This window comes from Pristiophorus japonicus, chromosome 12, assembly GCF_044704955.1.
Source record: "Pristiophorus japonicus isolate sPriJap1 chromosome 12, sPriJap1.hap1, whole genome shotgun sequence".
NCBI lineage: Eukaryota > Metazoa > Chordata > Chondrichthyes > Pristiophoridae > Pristiophorus > Pristiophorus japonicus.
In genome coordinates this window covers 133101876-133122306 of record NC_091988.1, presented here as the reverse complement: position 1 = coordinate 133122306, position 20431 = coordinate 133101876, and the positions used below count along the sequence as shown (strand labels likewise).

Here is a 20431-nt window from a genome sequence, read left to right as displayed (position 1 = left end):
CCCCTTCAGACTTGGGTTGATTGTCAGGCACTCTTGCTCATTGCTTTAATTAGTAAGAGAATTAGTTTTGAGCGATGGTGTACAAAAGAACTTACATTTACACAACATCTTTTACAACCTCGGGACGTCCCAAAGCATCAGCCAATGAAGTACTTTTGAAGTGTAATCACTTTTGAAGTGTAATCACTTTGTAATGTACTGTTCTGGGAGCTCATTGAATAGTATGTGGTCAAGACATTCCTAAACTCTATGAACTCAGGTGGCATGTGAACACCTATTCATTAGCATACATTAGTGTTCAGAAGTTTGCCAGAGAGCTGCTACAACATTCACAATAAATCAGGTTTCTAGTTTTGCTTTAAAAGCAATTTTTTTTGGGACTACATGCCATGTTCGGTCTGAGAGGAAAGGCAGGCGATCTGTTTCCAATCCTTAGTTGATACTGATTGGTCTTGTTGCACAGGTCCTAACCTCCACTTGGTAAGCACCAAAATGGGGGAACTTGTTACATGGGATATTTAGGATTGCCAATCCTTGAGGGTTGTCCTGGAGTCTGCAGGCATTGAAGATTGATCTTCAGGACACTGCCGGGAGCAACCCGAGAGAAAAATCACAGGGCAATAAGATCGATATGTTTTCCCCCCATTTGCTTTGAGCACTTGCTGTTTATTAGTTATAATAATAGTGGCAATGGGGAAAAAAAGGCTGTTTGACTGAATCAAAAATCATCCAATTCGTTAATGGAGTTTTCCCACATTCCAATTGATTGTGGGAAGGCAGTGCACCGCAAGGGTGGTGTGTTGGGCGACCAACGGCGGGAGTGTGGGGGCGGGGCAGTTGGAGGTCATGAGAGGAAAGGCAAGCATTCTGTTTCCAATCTTTAGTTGATACTGCTTGGTCTTGTTGCACAGGTCCTAACCTCCACTTGGTAAGCACCAAGGTGGGGGAACTTGTTACATGGGGTACAGCCTTCAGGAAATACACCCAACCAGAGTTGCCAAGCCTTGGGATTTCTGCAAGCTCCACGGGTATCCTTCCCCAATGAGGCACGGTACCTTAATAAACTAATTGAAAGAGAGCAGGTTCTAAAGACAAGGGGGTAAGACTGCAGGTGCAAGGAGGGGAGAAAACTGCTTAAATGTCCGCATGGGAAAGGAAGACAAGCTCCAGTAACAGTCAAAGTTAGTGGTTGAATCTCCTGCTTAGGCCTCAAGTGTTCAGCCCGCGTGCATCCTTTCCACACTGGGATGGTTCGCCCGAAGGGTGGTTCCTTTTTCCAATTAGAGCAGAAGTTAGACAATTACAGTTCAGGAAATCAAGAAACCAGACCAGTGTTTATTTTTTGGAAAAAAAAGACAAAATACCAGAATGCACTAAGGAGATTCAGAGATTAAAGTTATTTCCTGAATTTTTTCTTTGAAAATTTGACTCTGACACTACACAAAAGAAAATATTGCTCTTAACCAAGCAAAACAGGCAAACCTTAGTCATAGATCAACACATTAGACTGTAGCCCCTTAAATTAACATTTCAAACTGATTCAATGCTCAATGCCCAAATTCATTGGTGTTTTTTTTCAAAAGCTCAGACTTTTGTTAATCCTCGATGCCCTCTGTTACCTCATCTGAGTGGCCACTTTTCATCGAGTCCCTCAGTGTTGGCAGCCCATTTAACGCAGGCGGGCGGGCACACACACACACACAAAAGCCTGGTCCTATCCTTGCCCCAACATCCAGCAACATGCACTTTCCAGCAGTGGTCAATCACAAATCAGGAGTGGAAACGTTGGCTGACATCCTGCCCCCTGCCCCAGCCCAGGGACACTACGGGCAACTTTAGGAGCCATTCTGCCATGGCAGCTCAGACCAGCTAGTTCAGCACGAGATTTAATCAGAAGCATCCCTGGTCTACGTCAAGTTTACAGAACAGAAGGTTCTGGATTTGATCCTCAGAATTCGCTATGCGGCCAGTGCAAGGAAAGGGTTAATCAGAGTCTTCTGAAGTCTACTAATGTTATACTGCCATTGCTTTTTCCTTATACATGGCCTTCTCCAAGCTTACAAAGTCCTTCGACACTGTCAACCGCGAGGGTCTATGGAGCATCCTTCTCCATTTCGGATGCCCCCAAAAGTACGTCACCATACTTCGCCTGCTCCACGACGACATGCATGCCATGATCCTTACCAACTGATCCATCACAGACCCAATTCATGTCCGGACCGGGGTCAAGCAGGGCTGCATCATCGCCCCAACCCTCTTCTCACTTCCTCGCTGCCATGCTCCACCTCACAGTTGATAAGCTCCCCGCTGGAGTGGAGCTAAACTACAGAATCAGTGGGAAGTTGTTCAACCTTCGCCGTCTCCAGGCCAGGTGCAAGACCACTCCAACCTCTGTTGTCGAGCTACAGTACGCGGACGACGCCTGCGTCTGTGCACACAGAGGCTGAACGCCAGGACATAGTCGACGTATTTACCGAGGTGTATTAAAGCATGGGCCTTACGCTAAGCATTAGTAAGACAAAAGTCCTCCACCAGCCTGTCCTCGCCGCACAGCACTGCCCCACGATCATCAAAATCCACGGCGTGGCCCTGGACAACATGAACCACTCCCCCTCTCTCAGGAGCATTGATGATGAGATCCAACACCGCCTCCAGTGCGCCAGTGCAGCCTTCGGCCGCCTGAGGAAAAGGGTGTTTGAAGATCAGTCCCTCAAAACTGCCACCAAGCTCATGGTCTATAAGGCTGTAGTAATACCCACCCTTCTGTATGGCTCAGAGACGTGGACCATGTACAGTAGACATCTCAAGTCGCTGGAGAAATACCACCAGCGATGTCTCCGCAAGATCCTGCAAATCCCCTGGGAGAACAGATGCACAAACATTAGCGTCCAGGCCAACATCCCCAGCAGTGAAGCACTGACCACACTTGATCAGCTCCGTTGGGCAGGCCACATCGTCCGCATGCCAGACACGAGACTCTCAAAGCAAGTGCTCTACTTGGAACTCGTCCATGGCAAACGAGCCAAAGGTGGGCAGAGGAAACATTACAAGGACACCCTCAAAGCCTCCCTGATAAAATGCGACATCCTCACTGACACCTGGGATTCCTTGGCCATAGACCGCCCTAAGTGGAGGAAGTGCATTCAGGAGGGCGCTGAGCTCCTCGAGTATCGTCGCTGAGAGCATGCAGAAATCAAGCGCAGGCAGTGGAAAGAGCATGCGGCAAACCAGGCTCCCTGCCCACCCTTTCCCTCAACGACCATCTGTCTGACCTGTGACAAAGACTGTGGTTCTCTTATTGGACTGTACAGCTACCCAAGGACTCATGCTAAGAGTGGAAGCAAGTCTTCCTCGATTCCAAGGGACTGCCGATGATATGATTTACACTATAGCAATGTTAGCATTAGCCTTTTTTTGTTAAGCAGGAGAAAAAGATTCAATTTTTGACGACTGATGTTTTAACTGCAGCTGATGCTATTGCAATGGTCAGTTTCGCTATCAGGTAATCACCTACTTAATGAGAGCGCTCAGTTACAGATTGCTGCACATCGGTTCAGGGAGCTGTAACCACTGCTAATGGGGCAAGGACAGTGGTTAATGCTGCAAGATGAAAGTCTTGGGAAGCATTATCTGTTATTTTGCAAAAATTGGCTACCAAATTTCCTACATTACAACAGTGACTACACTTCAAAAGTACTTCATTGGCTGTAAAGAGCATTGGGATGACCTGAAATCTTGAAAGGCGCTATATAAATGCAAGACTTCCTTTCTTTTAAAAAGAAAAAAATGGGGTTTCTGGAATATAAAAGGAAATTTAGCTGCTTCAAATGATACATAACCAAAGACAAACTTTAAGGTTTCACTTGGTGGAACAGCAATTATATGTAACAAGAGTGAAACTATTGATTAAACAACAAATGTAAGGGAGTTGTACTGATCTCGTTAGCCAAAGGGAAAAAGAGCTGGTTAGGAATGTAAACTAGTTATTAACTAAAGGTATTGATGAACAAGTTCAATTAAATTCTCCTTATATGGAGTTGTATTTTAACTTTTGTATAAAATGTGGCAGTTTGTACACATATCTAGGATTCGGAAAAAGCCTGATCAACCTGTAGAGAGCTCAAAACAGTAACATGTTTGAATCCCAAACCTATCCACGTTCTGGTCTGGTTGTACATGTTAATTTCTATTGCATGCACTGTATGCTTAATCAACTACAAGAACATAATAGGGGCAGGAGTAGGTCATTTGGCTCCTCGAGCCTGTTCCGCCATTCAATAAGATCATGGTGGATCTGATCTTGGGCTCAGCTCCACTTCCCTGCCTGCTCCCCATAACCCTCGACTCCCTTATCGTTCAAAAAGCTATCTATCTCCACTTTAAATATATTCAATGACCCAGCCGCCACAGCTTTCTGGGGTATATTTGAATGATGTATAAAGTTAAATGGGATGAAGAATCTTGTAAAAAATTAAGCTTTTTCCTTTAAAAACAACGAATTAAAGCCTTTCTTCCTGATCATGTAAGTTACAGATAGGAGAAAAGGAACCGTCGAGTTTCTTATCCGTCAGAACCGGATTTTCCTCAGCTTAAGGAAAATCCTTAATGGATCACTGCGATCCATCAGAATCATCATCTAGGGCTCTTTCCTTGGATACAATGGCAACTTCTTCTTAGGCAGTCCCTCGAAATGAGGATGACCTGCTGCCACAACTAAAAGGGATGAGTTCACAGGTGTTACAATGAAGGACCTGATATTCCAGGTCCCGAACTGCATATTGAAGGGTGGAAGATGCCTGTGCGTGGATTTTTTTTAAACATGTAGTGACCGTTGCACACCAGCCACCACACGGGCTTGACAGAGCTAGGTCTTGGTCCAATGGCAAGGATTAACCAAGACGACTGGAGACCAGCTCTGCTGCACAGACCTAGTGCACACACATATCGCAATGTGGGCTGGCCCATGCTGCCCCTGGGCCCCCGAACTTCCATTGGATAAATGGCACAATTTTCTAAAAGCATTGGGTACATGCAAAATTTCAATGAAAGTTCAATGAAAGAAATCTTTAATAATTTGCGAGTGTGAATGGGGCTAATAGGAGCCATGGAGGGTTTCCATTCATGTGTCTCATCAATTTCCTATTCAGCCTCCAGTGACATTTAATATTCCAGGTGTAAATGTTCCAGCAATAAATCTCCGTATAGCATACCTGCTGTTACGCAATACTGCCCCAGGCCTGCAAATCGGAGGACACGAGGAAGCACTTACCTTGGTGTTGAGCGTGCACTGGAAACTTCCTCCTGCGATCTGAAGCAGACCATCAGTATGGAGAAAAGTGCTGTTGTTTATCCGAGGAGCTGCCGATATTGGTCATCAAGATAAAACACTTCTTGGCTGACAGCACGTTCCAGCACACATTGCGATCGCAGGTTGGAATTCTGCGCCCGATTGGTTAAGTGGTTACAATTTGAAATAAGATTGATGATTTATGATAGAGAGCATTACTGAACAGCTAGAGAAGCAACATAAGTTGTCTTCAAAGTATGGACAGAAATACACATTTACATTGTACTTTTACAACCTCATCCCAAAGCTCTCAACAATGAAGTACTTTTTGAAGTGTAGTCATCATGTAACCTACATAGTTACTGCCTGTACTATAACAAGGTGTGCCACCAGAGGGCATCGCAGTGGGAGACTTGTAGGTTACGTGAACAGGTGCCTGGCCTAATATAAAAGGCAGGCCACCATGTGTGATCCTCACTCTGGAGTTATCATTAAAGGACTATGGTCGCTACAGTTCAAGTATAACACATTACCTCGTGGAGTAGTTATCAAGAGCATCTAAAAACATAACAATTGGCCACAAGAATACTAACCTAGACGCGAAAATGGCTAACCTTGGTACGTTGCAAAAAGTTAGTTTGCAAGTGCAGCAGGTAATCAGGAAGGCGAATGGAATGTTGGTCTTCATTGTGAGAGGGATGGAGTACAAAAACAGGAAGGTCCTGCTGCAACTGTACAGGGTATTGGTGAGGCCGCACCTGGAGTACTGCGTGCAGTTTTGGTCACCTTAATTAAGGATATACTAGCTTTGGAGGGGGTAGAGATGATTCACTAGGCTGATTCCGGAGATGAGAGGGTTACCTTATGATGATAGATTGAGTAGACTGGGTATTTACTCGTTGGAGTTCAGAAGGATGAGGGGTGATCTTATAGAAACATTTAAAATAATGAAAGGGATAGACAAGATAGAGGCAGAGAGGTTGTTTCCACTGGTCAGGGAGACTAGAACTAGGGGGCACAGCCTCAAAATACAGGGGAGCCAATTTAAAACCGAGTTGAGAAGGAATTTCTTCTCCCAGAGGTTGTGAATCTGTGGAATTCTCTGCCCAGGGAAGCAGTTGAGGCTAGCTCATTGAATGTATTCAAATCACAGAGAGATAGATTTTTAACCAATAAGGGAATTAAGGGTTACGGGGAGCGGGCGGGTAAGTAGAGCTGAGTCCACAGCCAGATCAGCCACGATCTTGTTGAGTGGCAGAGCAGGCTCGAGGGGCTAGATGGCCTACTCCTGTTCCTAATTCTTATGTTCTTATCTAGCAGTTTGCCGATGGTGATGATTGGGACGCCTTTGTGGAGAGGCTCGACCATTTCTTCACAGCAAACGACCTGGCAGGCAACAATCCAGCCACACTGGCTGGTAAGCAGAGCTATCCTGCTAACCAGTTGTGGGCCCACCATCTATGGCCTCGTCAGGGACTTGCTGCACCAGCGAAGACAATGACCAAGACGTACGAGGAGCTTGTAACGCTAATCCAAGAACAACTGAAGCCCAAAGAGTGCATCCTCACAGCCAGACACCAGTTCTATACACAGACGGCCCAAAGGCCAGGAGCGCGCAAAATATGCTGCAGACCTCAGGAGGCTGGCGGCACAGTGTGATTTCGGCGACCACCTCACCGAGACGCTGCAGGACATTTTTGTCATCGGAATCGGCCATGAGGGCCTTCATAAACTACTATATGCGGATACCACAGTCACACTGTTGAAGGCCATCTCCGTGAGCCAAGCATTCATGACCTCGACCTGCGGCTCTAGGCAGACGACTCATCCTCAGGACTCAAACCCGGCAAGTACTGTGCATAGTGGCACCTTTTAGAGGCCGGTCTATAGAATGTGAACCCTCTCAGGGAAGAAACATAGAAAATAGGTGCAGGAGTAGGTCATTCGGCCCTTCGAGCCTGCACCACCATTCAATATGATCATGGCTGATCATGCAACTTCAGTACCCCATTCCTGCTTTCTCTCCATACCCCTTGATCCTTTTAGCTGTAAGGTCCACATCTAATTCCCTTTTGAATATATCTAACGAACTGGCCTCAACAACTTTCTGCGGTAGAGAATTCCACAGGTTCACAATTCTGAGTGAATAAGTTTTTCCTCATCTCGGTCCTAAATGGCTTCCCCCTTATCCTTAGACTGTGACCCATGGTTCTGGACTTCCCCAACATCGGGAACATTCTTCCTGCATTTAACCTTGGAGATGATCCAGCTGAGACAACCCGAACGCACCTTCCAGACTCCAGTGGCAAGACTCTGCAGGAAGAAAATCGGATCCAAAGGCGACTTCCCAGCTTCGGTGGCAGAACCCGGGGAGAAGAGGATCACCGCAATCGACATCATGGACGGAAGAAAGATGGTACCCAAACCACGAGGTGATGTGCTGGAGAAAAAAAATGGCAGCGGCCAGACCATGAGGTGCAGCGCTGATGGAGCAACACGTGGCACCAAACGGAGAAGAGGATTGGGGTAAAGATAGCAAGGCTCTCTTAAATGAGGCCTGCAACCCACCACACTTAAAAGGGACAGTTCCACATTCTCAATCAATGCAAGAACAACTGTGAGCTTGATGTAAAGTGTGCAATTGATGATCATCAGAGTTGTGTACATGCAATAAGCAAAGAAAAGTCGCACGATCGCAATTGGAGCTACAGGTTATTTACAATGAGTAATGAAATGTTGTGCGATGTAGGATTTCAACTGCATTCAGTCAATGCAGCAGGCAGACACCCATCGGGAGCACACAGGTCCAGCGAGCAACCCAATGCAGTAGCCTGCGTCCCTGGAACCAGAAGGATGCACCACGGAGTGTGGCCACAAGCAGCTAATATATACAAGCTGCAGAGCAAGCGATCTCAGGAGGGCAACAGCATCGGTATCGATACCCTGCCCCTGATTGGCTCCACCTCTCGGGCACCCAATAGCACCAACTGCCACGAGCCTGAAAGAGCAAACTGCGCCAAGGCGCAGCTCCCAAACCCTATTGCCATCAAGGCTACACCCGGGAATGAAGGGTCACCCGCAACGGGTTTCCCAAATGGGACCAGGACCAGCCAGGATCCCAAACCAAATAATGCCCAGACAAGTGAGTCAGCAGTTCCCTGTACACTACTAGACGACTGCCCCTCAGGGAGCAGCAGCGACCCGGGGCGCAAGGAGGACAGGGAGGTCACAGGTATCTGTGAACCTGCCCGACGTTAGAATCAACGGCAAAAGCCCCAAGAGCAGGCAACTTGAGCCAACCGGGTTCCCACTGTCAGCACTGGGCACCGCCACCAGACTACCTGGACACCATCCAGCAGTCCCGGCACTAGTTTGTCCTCACACACTGATGCTGACCCCAGTACTGGCTCCAAGCAGATTCCAAGCATGTATTTCACCATTCAAATGTACTTACCTCACCACAGTACCAGGAATGCAACACTGTAAAAGCAACATTTTTTTTTCTTGGACTTGAATGTATATGAATATAATGAGCCAATGGCACAATCTGTATGTGTGAGGGGTGGGGGCAGAGAATGGAATGGTCATGGACACACAAAGCGAAATCACCAGCAACTCCACTGCCAACGAAACACCACCTACTCACCCATGATGGAAACGACCCTCCAAGGGTCAACCAGATAGAGCTAAGCCCAGAGCACAGTCAATGAAAAGGCAATTTACACTAAAGACTTGGGGTAGAGTGATGTCATGTATCCTACGTTGTTACTGATTGTAATATTAAAAGATGTACCACCAGAGGTCACCACAGTGGGAGACTTGTAGGATACCTGTACAGGTGTGCCAGGCCTAGTATAAAAGGCAGGCCACCATGTGTGATCCTCACTCTGGAGTTATTAATAAAGGACTAAGGTCACTGCAGTTTAAGTACAACACATTACCTCGTGGAGTCATTATCTGAGCATCTAAAGACATAACAGTAGTTACTATTGTAATGTAGGGAAACCCAGTTGTCAATTTGCACACAGCAAGGTCCCAACAAATAGCAAAGTAAATGACAGATAATCCCTCTTAGTGATGTTGGTTGAGGGATAAATATTGGGCAGGACACCGGGGAGAACTCCTCCGCTCTTCTTCGAAATAGAGCCGTGGGAACTTTAGCCCGAGCGCACAGACGGGGGCCTCGGTTTAACATCTCACCCTCCGACAGTGGAGCACTTGTTCAGTCAGATTTGATTATGTGCTCACGTTTCTGGGGTGGAGCTTGAAGCGCTGACCCTCTGACACAGAAGTGGCAGTGCTACCACTGAGCCATGGCTGACACAAGTAACCTGTATGTTGTAGAGTACCGAACATGTCATGTATGTAGACCATGTATACTAACTGTATAGTCACATAAGGTGTGCCGCCAGAGGGTCACCTGCATAGGTGTGCAGGGCCCAGTATAAAAAGGCTGCCCACCATGCTTGTGCCTCACTCTGGAGGTACAATAAATGGGACTAAGGTCACAACAGCTTCAATACAGTTCTAGACCTCGTGGAGTCATTCATAAGAGTATTAAAATACAATAACAGAACATACCCTGCATTCTCCCTGCACTGCCACAGAAATACAACTCTGAACACAGCCCACCCTTTCTTTCTCCTTGACCCTTCCCTTGCCCCCGCCAACCCCCAGAAACCAATGCACCGAATCAGTTTGAAAGAAATCAAAGCTCTCTCGTGTCTACGTCGCTCTCACCAGCTCAGCTTCTGGAGCCAACATTGTTCGGAGTTCTATTTTTTTTTAAAAAGAGAGGGGCCAAGTGAGGCAGTATAAATACAACCAAAGAATGTTGCTTACATGCTTTGTTTGACAGGAAATGAATAATTAATGGTGCAGTAGAGAGTGCACTGGGAAGCTGGGATTGAAGACAGGAAGTGAAGTGCTTCCTGAATAGCACTTGAACAAACAAGCGAAGCCTCAAGCTAAAGAAAAGTCAAAGGAACTGGTTCCCCCGGAGACCCATCATTCAGCTCGGAGAAAGAGCTCCGCAGGTCATGGTCTCAAATATTCCAGGATTTCCACCAGCACCAGCTGCAGCTCTGTAGCCCACGGGATCTCCCAAGCAATTCATAAACTGGGCACAAAATATGCAAGGGGCATATTGGAATCTGCCAGGGGGTAGGGTGGGGCTCTAGGGAGGGCGTTGCAATCCAATCATTTAAACACAAGGCAGTGTGGCTCGAAGCCAAGTAAAATTTGAAACCGAACACCAACAGAAATTAAATTTCATCAAAAGGTATGGGCTGCCTCTCGTTTAATGCTTGACCACATGTTCCACTTTACTGATCAGCAAGGACCCACTGGATGTGTGGAGGGGAGGGGAGGGGAGGGTACAATTCATCTGGCACAAGAGGGCTGGGGCGGGAAGAGGAGAAAACCACTGTTTCACTCCCAAAATTGTTTACGGCAGGTTCGAAGAGCACCGGCTCAACAGCAAAGTTCCTCAACCTAAAACATCTAGCCGGCACTCCGAACCTAGGCCCACTTGAAGAATGGTCATTTGGACAAGTTGCTGGGAGTGTAGCCAGCATCCAGAAAACATGGAAGTCTTTGTAGAGGCAGCAAGCAGACACCTGGGGAACCTTTATGTACTGCTGGAATCCCTGGAGCTACAGGCAGTAAAAGAATATAGTTGAGGCGCCAGAATTGGTTTGAACCAACTGAGTCACAATGTTGTGGGCCGCGTGCTGTAAAGGCATGATGTTAAACTAAAACAAAAAAGTGGCTAAGAAAGATGCCACTAAATAGGTTGTCATTACTTGATGTCAGAAGTGATTTAAAAAAAAATGCTGCCTGAAAGAAAGACATTTGCATTTATATAGCGCCTTTCACAACCTCAGGCTGTCCCAAAGTGTTTTAGTCAATAAAGTACTTTTTGTAGTCACTGTTGTAATGTAGTAAAACGCAGCAGCCAATTCGCACACAGCAAGGTCCCACAAACAGCAATGTGATAATGACCAGATAACCTGTTTTTTTGTTGATGTTGGTTTGAGGGACAAATATGGGCCAGGACACCAGGGCAAACCCCGCTGCTCTTCTTCAAAATAGTGCCAGGGGATCTTTTACGTCCACTCGAGGGAGCAGATGGTGCCTCAATTTAACATCTCATCCAAAAGACAGCACCTCCAACAGTGCAGCACTCCCTCAGCACTGCACTGGAGTGTCAGCCTAGATTTGTGCGCTCAAGTCTCTGGAGTGGGACTTGAACCCACAACCTCCTGGACTGAGGCGAGTGCGCTCCCACTGAGCCACAGGTGACGAGGATGTCGGGTTTGCAGAAGTCCACTCTGAAAATGAAGTACAAGCAAGAAAAGGATAATTACATTGTTGATACTTTGTGTTTATATATGTAAACTTGTATTTACTCTGTACAGCCACCAGAGGGCTCATCCCCTGGAGTCCCAAGGGATCCCATAATCCGTTGGGAGCATAGGTATTTAAGGAGGCCTCACAGGCTGGAGAGGCACTCTGGAGACCTGCAATAAAAGACTACGGTCACATTTTACTTTGAGCTCAGTGTTCAGTCTGACTCTTTTTCCATACACAACACTTTGAACAGAGCCCACTTACCTACACAGACGGAGTCAAAGAGACTTCCCCAGTGCGTATCCCTCTCTCCCTCTCCCTCCCCCCCCGGCCATCTGCTGCACCGATTTCCTTAACTCTAAGGAAGGTTTTTCTGCAGAGGCCACATACGCTGCTCTAAGCACAACTAGAGTAACTCTCAGCTGGCCAAACTTCCCTAATTGGCCAGAATTGGCACAGGTGGCTGGTTACACCACCTTTGGCTGATAAATAAACTGACCTAAAAAAATCATAACTAACTGAGTTACACTGGTGCAAATTGATCGGGGCAACTGTGGATTTTCAACTTAGGCCAAAAAGAGCAGCCTGCTTCAAAAAAAAACGGCGCAAATCACTGGGAAAAATTGAGCCCTATGATTATGAAGCACTCCTGGCCTAAGCAGACGAGGAATTTATTGAAACATAGAAACATAGAAAATAGGTGCAGGAGTAGGCCATTACTTCATCTGCCATGCATTTGCCCACTCACCTAACCTATCCAAGTCGCTCTGCAGCCTCATAGAATCCTCCTTGCAGCTCACACTGCCACCCAACTTAGTGTCATCCGCAAATTTGGAGATACTACATTTAATCCCCTCGTCTAAATCATTAATGTACAGTGTAAACAGCTGGGGCCCCAGCACAGAACCTTGCAGTACCCCACTAGTCACTGCCTGCCATTCTGAAAAGTCCCCATTTACTCCTACTCTTTGCTTCCTGTCTGACAACCAGTTCTCAATCCATGTCAGCACACTACCCCCAATCCCATGTGCTTTAACTTTGCACATTAATCTCTTGTGTGGGACCTTGTCGAACGCCTTCTGAAAGTCCAAATATACCACATCAACTGGTTCTCCCTTGTCCACTCTACTGGAAACATCCTCAAAAAATTCCAGAAGATTTGTCAAGCATGATTTCCCTTTCACAAATCCACGCTGACTTGGACCTATCATATTACCTCTTTCCAAATGAAGTTACAGTTTAATATAGTGCTGTATCTTCCTTTGTCAGGACGGCTGGAAACGCCATGAAAATTGAAACGCAGCATTCTGATTGAACGACCAAAATGGAAAAGTGACATTCTCTCCCCTCCCACTCAATTTCAGGGACAAAACTCGAGACGTGATCTTGTTCAAGGGAAACAGAATAAAAGATAAAACAGAAGATTAGCTCCAGCCGCACTGTGATTGCAGGATAGCTGAGCAAGGTCAGAGATGTTATATAGTGGCCTGGGAGACTGGAATCAAGGGCCCACATCGCTCCGTGTGGTATTTGCAGTACACATTGCAAATCACAGATAAAGGGACCAGAGACTCAAGTGCAAAGCCATTGACATGTCACATGGCAACAGGGAGATCAAAAGGCAATCTAATCAAATGTCTAATTGATGTTGAAAGGCTGTGTTTTATAAAAGATGAGTCACGGCAAATTAATTAGCAGAGGGCTCAAAGGACTGTTTGAAAGTTTTAAGAAAACATAGTTTAAGGCAGAACGTAGACTCTGCCCCCTCCTCCCCTATGTTATATAAAAGGGAATGAAGATTTAACAAGAAAAAGTAGTTAGCAAACATGCAGGCACCTAGGCTATACTTCTGGAGTTACAGCAGGGGGCTGGGGGGGTGGGGAAGAGAGAAGAGTGATGTCATGTATCCTACATGGTTACGGCTAGTATAAAAGGCAGGTCACAAGGTGTGCCACCAGAGAGCACTGCAGTGGAAGACTTGTAGGTTACCTGTACAGGTGTGTCAGGCCTAGTATAAAAGGCAGGCCACCATGTGTGATCCTCACTCTGGAGTTAACTAATAAAGGACTAAGGTCACTACAATTCAAGTACAACACATTGCCTCGTGGGGTCTTTTATTAGAGCATCAAAGGACAACAGCAGGGGGAAATCATCTTTGGGGAGGGAGGAAGGATGAAAAATCATCAGCCTCACAGGAACAAAAAAGCTTTCTGATAATATTAAATCTAGCAAGTAACTTCAAATTTCCACTGATGCAGGAAGGTGATCATCTTAAAGCAAAGGACATGCATATCACATCTTTCATGACCACAGGCACATTAAAACCAATACTGCGTAGTCACAGTAGTAATGTAGGAAAACGCAGCAGCCAATTGGTGCACAGCAAGGTCCAACAAACAACAATGTGATAATGACCAGATAATTTTTTTTTTTTTAAATACTGAAGTTGGTTGAAGGATAAATATTGGCCAGGACACCAGAGAGAACTCCCCTGCTCCTTTTCAAAATAATGCCGTGGGATGTTTTCCTGAGTGAAGACAAGGCCTCGGTTTAATGTCTTGCCCAAAAGATGGCACCTCCAACAGTGCAGCACTCCCTCAATACTGCACTGGAGAGTCAGTCAAGTTTCTGGAGTGGGGCTTGAATCCACAACCTTCTCAGTCAAGAGGAGAGAGTACTGCCACTGAGCAAAGGTGGACACTTAGGCTTTGAATCGCTATCAAGCTTTACTTGACCCTAGTGTACCTGATTTATATTTTTAAATGGAGACCCGGTATATAAAGCAAGATATCACTAGGTTTGAAAAACGTACGAGAGAAAAAAAGCTTCATCAAATAAATAGTTATTGTTTCTGTAGCAGAAAGCTTAGCTTTTAGGCAAGTTCCCTTTTGGTTTTTCGGGGGACTCTTGCTTATTTTGACATCTTTTAGTTTGAGTGGACCATATGTGTTTCTTATATTAGTGCCTCTTTAAGGATTCTTGTTTTACGACACTGGGGCAACTTAGTGTGACCCTTATTGGTCCAATCAGAAAAGGCCCACACTAGATACCTTAGCAATTTCTCAGCACATCACCTTGGGATGACTGACACCTGTTATAGACATTCAGGACAATCAAGACAATCAAATTTGGGAGCTTGATGTTAACACAGTACCAAAAAAAGTGAGCACTGATATCACTCATCTTAATTGAGAAAAAAACCCCACCACAAAACTGCCCATCTTCCCTTCTCAATTTTGCATGCTTTGGATGTATCTGTACTAAACTTGTTCACGGACGACGCCTGCGTCTGCACACAGAGGCTGCACCCCAGGACATAGTCGAGGTATTTACTGAGGCGTACGAAAGCATGGGCCTTACTCTAAACAGCCATAAGACAAAGGTCCTCCACCAGCCTGTCCTCACCTCACAGCACTGCCCCCCAGTCATCAAGATCCACGGCGTGGTCCTGGACACCATGGACCACTTCCCATATCTCAGGAGTCTCCTATCAACAAGAGCAGGCATTGACGGCGAGATCCAACACCGCCTCCAGTGCGCCAGTGCAGCCTTTGGCCGCCTGAGGAAGAGTGTGTTTGAAGACCAGGCCCACAAAACTGCCACCAAGCTCATGGTCTACAGGGCTGTAGTAATACCCACCCTCCTGTATGGCTTAGCGACACGGACCATGTACAGTAGACACCTCAGGTTGCTGGAGAAATATCACCGATATCGCCGAAAAATTGTACAAATCCCCTGGGAGGACAGGCGCACCAACATCAGCGTCCTCATCCAGGCCAACATCCCCAGCATTGAAGCACTGACCACACTCGATCAGCTCCGCTGGGCAGACCACATTGTCTGCATGCCAGACACGAGACTCCCAAAGCAAGTGCTCTTCTCTGAGCTCCTTCACGGCAAATGAGCCAAAGGTGGGCAGAGGAAACGTTACAAGGACACCCTCAAAGTCTCCCTGATAAAGTGCAGCATCCCCACTGACACCTGGGAGTCCCTGGCCCAAGACCGCCCCAAGTGGAGGAAGTGCATCCGGGAGGACGCTGAGCACCTCGAGTCTCAACGCCGAGAGCATGCAGAAATCAAGCGCAGACAGCGGAAAGAGCGTGCGACAAACCAGTCCCACCCCCTTTCCTTCAACGACTATCTGTCCCACTTGTGACAGAATCTGTGGCTCTCATATTGGACTGTTCAGCCACTAAAGAACTCACTTCAGGAGTGGAAGCAAGTCTTCCTTGATTCTAAGGGACTGCTTATGATGACGACGACTAAACTAGTGGTCAGCAATGATGAACAAGCTTCCTCTGCTGCGAGGAGAATGGCCTTCTCAGGACAGCCAGAAAAATTTTCATCAGATCTGGGCTATAGAACGAGAGCGCTCAGTCACGTAGCACTGCACGGATGTGCTTTGACCTAAGATTTTATAATTTGCTGTCAGTCCACTGCAGTTCCGCCCACTTTCAGATTATCAGCAGCTTAAATCTCATCTGGAGAAGGAACCCCACCGAAACTAGGTTGCTGACAGCGCAACAAAACCACCAGACAGGCAGTGAGCAGTGATGTGCACCCAAACAGCTCAAACCCACACAATCCACAGATATTTGAGTCCCATGCCAGTACAGCATGAGGTTGATGAGTTTAATCTCATCTCACTGTTTTTTCTATGCAAGATGCAAGCAACAGCAAAATTCATACTCAGCAAATTTGCTGAGGCAACAGAATTGTTTGGCCTAACCATCAGCCTTAGTAAAACCGAAGTTCTCCATCAGCCTGCCCCCGGCACCACAGCACCTGCTCCCACAGTCTTCATTGGCAGTATACAATTAAAGTCAGTGGACAGCTTCAAGTACCTTGGCAGCACCATATCAAGTGACGGATCCTTGGACAAGGAGATTGATGCAAGGATCTGTAAAGCCAGCCAGGCACTTGGTCGCTTGCGCACTAAGGTGTTGAGTCACCACCACATCCGACTGTCAACTAAACTGTTGGTGTATAGAGCAGTTGTTCTCTCATCTCTCCTTTATGGATGTGAGACCTGGACACTCTACAGGCATCACATCAAAAAGTTGGAAGCTTTCCATATGCGCAGTCTCAGATCTATACTCCACATACGCTGGCAAGACCGGGTGTCAAACTTTGAGGTTCTGGAGAGAGCACAATAACTAGCATTGAGGTGATGATCATGTGAGCCTAGTTCCAGTGGGCTGGACATGTCATCCGCATGGATGAGTCAAGGATCCCTCGTCAGCTTCTTCACAGCGAGCTCTGTGAAGGTAGAAGACACCAGGGGTGCCCCCGCAAGCGCAACAAAGATTGCATCAAGGCTAACCTCCAGTACTGTGGCATCCGACCAAAGGACCTCGAGAATACAGCAGCTAATAAAATCCAGTGGTGAACCCTCACGAGGACTGCCTGCCAGACCTTCAAAGAAAGCAGATGTCAACGCCTGTGGGACACTAGAGATAGACGACATCAGGTACATCGAAATTCCCTTGTCCGACGTGCAAGAGACTATGTGCATCCAGAATTGGCCTATACAGCCACTTGAAGACACATGCCATTGATGATTAGCACAACAACATCTTTGTTGGACCACCAAGACATATTGGACACCTCTGGAACAAGACCCCAACAGGACACTGTCACAAAAAGGGACAACATTCGAAGAGGCTATTTAAAGAATGTGCAGACGATATGGACACAAACACTGGCTATATTTAGACCTATATAAACCACACACACAACAACTTACATTTATATAACACTTTAACGTAGTAAAACACCCCAAGGTGCTTCACACGAGTATTATAAGACAAAAAAAATCAAAAAATTGACAGAGCCAAAGGAGGAAGTATTAGGACGGTTCAAAGAGGTAGGTTTTAAGGAGGATCTTAAGGAGAGGTGGAGAGGCTTAACAAGGGAATTCTAGAGCTTAGGGTTTAGACAATCACTGACAAGTTTATATTTACAGACTTATACAGCATATATGATATTTTCCAACAAGTATGCATTATTGGTAGACCAAATGGACTGCTGCTGGTTCTATTTACAAAGGTGTAAATAGTGTGCGCGCTTCATTCACTGCCGTGTTTATCGCTTGCCACTTTGTACAGAGGAAGAATTCAATAATCTGAGCGGGGAAGTGTGAAAACACCTCACTGAGCTGATCGAAGTCCCGCTGCAAGCAGCTTTAGACTACCCAAGGGGAGTGCAGGTCGGATGGGCCAAACAGCCTGTTCAAGAGCTGCAACATCTACGGCAGTCGTGTTCTACAAATGTACCACGGCATTTGCAGCATCCTTCGGTGTGAAATACACAGACACACACACGCAGAGCTTAAGTGAGCCCAGTAGGAGCGCTTCCCTTATCAAGATGTGCTGCCATTACCTTGGCAACATCACAAACGCATTATTTTCAGTGCGACTGCAGCCAGCTGAAAGGAGAGAGCTTGGAACAACAAATTCCTGGTATTCCAGCTGTTGTTGAGAGTGCACAGGAGGCAAGTGATTAAAGGAACAAATTTAATTTAGGACCCTACACGTAGATCTGTACAATTCACTTTATACATCCGTCTCAAATCAAATTAAAAGCTAATTTTTGTGGAGGTAGAGGTTTACAGCCCGTGATTTCCCTACCCCTTTCCTCCACCCCCTATTTTACTTGATTTGGTCTCTCGGACTGGTAAACCAGTGTAATCAGACACGAGGAGGTCAGAGGCCAGTATGTATTGGGATCAGCCTGCTCACCTGCCTGGATTTGGGTATCGGAGGCGGCCACAGCCTATGTATGGCTCCCAAAGCAAGCACTCTACTCGGAACGCCTTCACGGCAAGCGAGCCAAAGGTGGGCAGTGGAAACGTTACAAGGACACCCTCAAAGCCTCCCTGATAAAGTGCAACATCCCCGACACCTGGGAGTCCCTGGCCAAAGACCGCCCTAAGTGGAGGAAGTGCATCCGGGAGGACGCTGAGCACCTCAAGTCTCATCGCCGAGAGCATGTAGAAATCAAGCACAGGCAGAAGGAGAGTGCGGCAAACCTGTCCACCCCTTCCCTCAGCGACTATCTGTCCCACCTGTGACAGGGACTGTGGTTCCCATATTGAACTGTTCAGCCACCAAAGGACTCAATTTTAGAGTGGAAGCAAGTCTTCCTCGATTCCGAGGGGCTGCCTATGATGATGACGATGGAAGTCATTTACTTCTCCCATTATTTTCTTTCTAAAGCCCTCACGCAAGTGTTATGACAAAACATTTTAACAATCTAACTGATCTTGGCAGCTACATTTGTGCTGTCATTCATCAATCCCACCGGCCCACATGATCTTGCTTTGCGATTGACTATACCAGCACTTAGCTTCGAGTCATTCAAGCACTGCCTCAGTGCAAGTGAATAAAGTGAAGTGAAAGGTCACTGTAAAAGGCAACCCCCAAACCTCACAATGGGTCAGTCAACACCGCCCAGGGATGTCTGTCATATAGAAGCGAGACTGGACAGTCTCATATGGAGAGTCGCCTCTTCTCGTCTGGAAAACAAGATGGGAACCTTCTTCTCAAACCCAGTAGAAGAATCTCAGAGCAGTGCGCCGCCCTTTGACTGATCGTGCAAATTATGGTAGGAAAGACAGCTACTACAGGTATAAAAGCGACGAGTTATGGGCAAATGAGGAATGAATGACTAATGAGTTGTGGGTTACTGAGCGATGTCAAGTCCATGCTGGAAACAGTCAGACCACACAGTTGGTACTCTGTTCAAACCATATCGCATGTGTGCACTAATGGAAGAATTTCTTTTTTTTTTATAATTGATTGCCGTCAAAATAAAGGACCAAGGCCCTCAGTGCAGGAGTAGGAGAGAAGGTGCTAAATCAGGATGGAGGTGATGTCAATCGTTGGTTTTACAAAGCCTGACGTTATTGGGAGGAAGGAAAGACAGAGGGATTTAAGGAGCTCTAGTATTGATTCAACCTTGAATTAGATTGATGTAGATCATTAATACGGGCAATGTTACATTCATAACAAAATGTCAAACTCACCTTCAATAGCTGCCAAGAATTCCGCATCCGGATCAAAAGCCAAGCTCTCCCCCCACCAAAAAAGACCACAAACACCACACTGCAGAAAACACCACAAAACAGGTATTACTCATATGTCAACGATTGCAGAGAAATCTATGCAGCATCAGAATTATTCCACCATCATCGCTCCCACTGCATCAATGAGCTCCTGATATCTTGTATGCACAGAAATATGATCCTTCCATAATATACAACCTGCATGCAGAGGACTGCTGAATATCAGCAAGGCACTGCTCAAGGAAGTCAGCACACACTGGTGGCAGGCAGCTGCTCACCTACTAGGATTTGGGCCATTTATTTTTACAATTTAAAGGGCACCATCTACATTTGTTTGTTAGCACCCAATAAAATCAGAGAGACACAGGGGGGCAGGGGCGCGCGCGCGGGCACACACACACACACACACACACACACAGACAGGGGCACACACACACAAACAGACCTGTTTGGCTGGTGTTTCATTTGTATTCTCTTTGGCACAAATCTTCACAGAATAAGGCCATTCAGCCCATCATGCCTGTGCTGGCTCTTTGAGTTACCCAATTAGTTCCACTCCTCTTCAAGGCCCAGCATTGTTTTCCTTTTAAAGTGTCTATCCAATTCCCTTTGAAAGTTACGATTTAATCTGCTTCCTCCCCCTTTACAGGCAGTGCATTCCAGATAATCATAACCCACTGTGCGAAAAAAAGAAAATTATAATTTCCGGTGTCCTCTGGTTACAGACC

The 20431-nt window shown here is 46.4% G+C and overlaps 1 protein-coding gene across 6 annotated transcripts in view; it reads right to left on the bottom strand.

The window, feature by feature from the left end:
* The window catches only part of LOC139277463 (engulfment and cell motility protein 2), a 175585-nt gene that overhangs the window by 126021 nt on the left and 29133 nt on the right, over window positions 1–20431 (bottom strand). For 4 of the 6 annotated variants that reach the window (XM_070895946.1, XM_070895951.1, XM_070895950.1 and 1 more), the window contains exon 2: window positions 19665–19743. The exons of the other annotated variants lie outside the window; for them this stretch is intronic. The gene's annotated coding sequence lies outside the window, so the exon portion shown is untranslated. The remainder of the gene's footprint in view (window positions 1–19664; window positions 19744–20431) is intronic. 6 annotated transcript variants of the gene reach the window in all.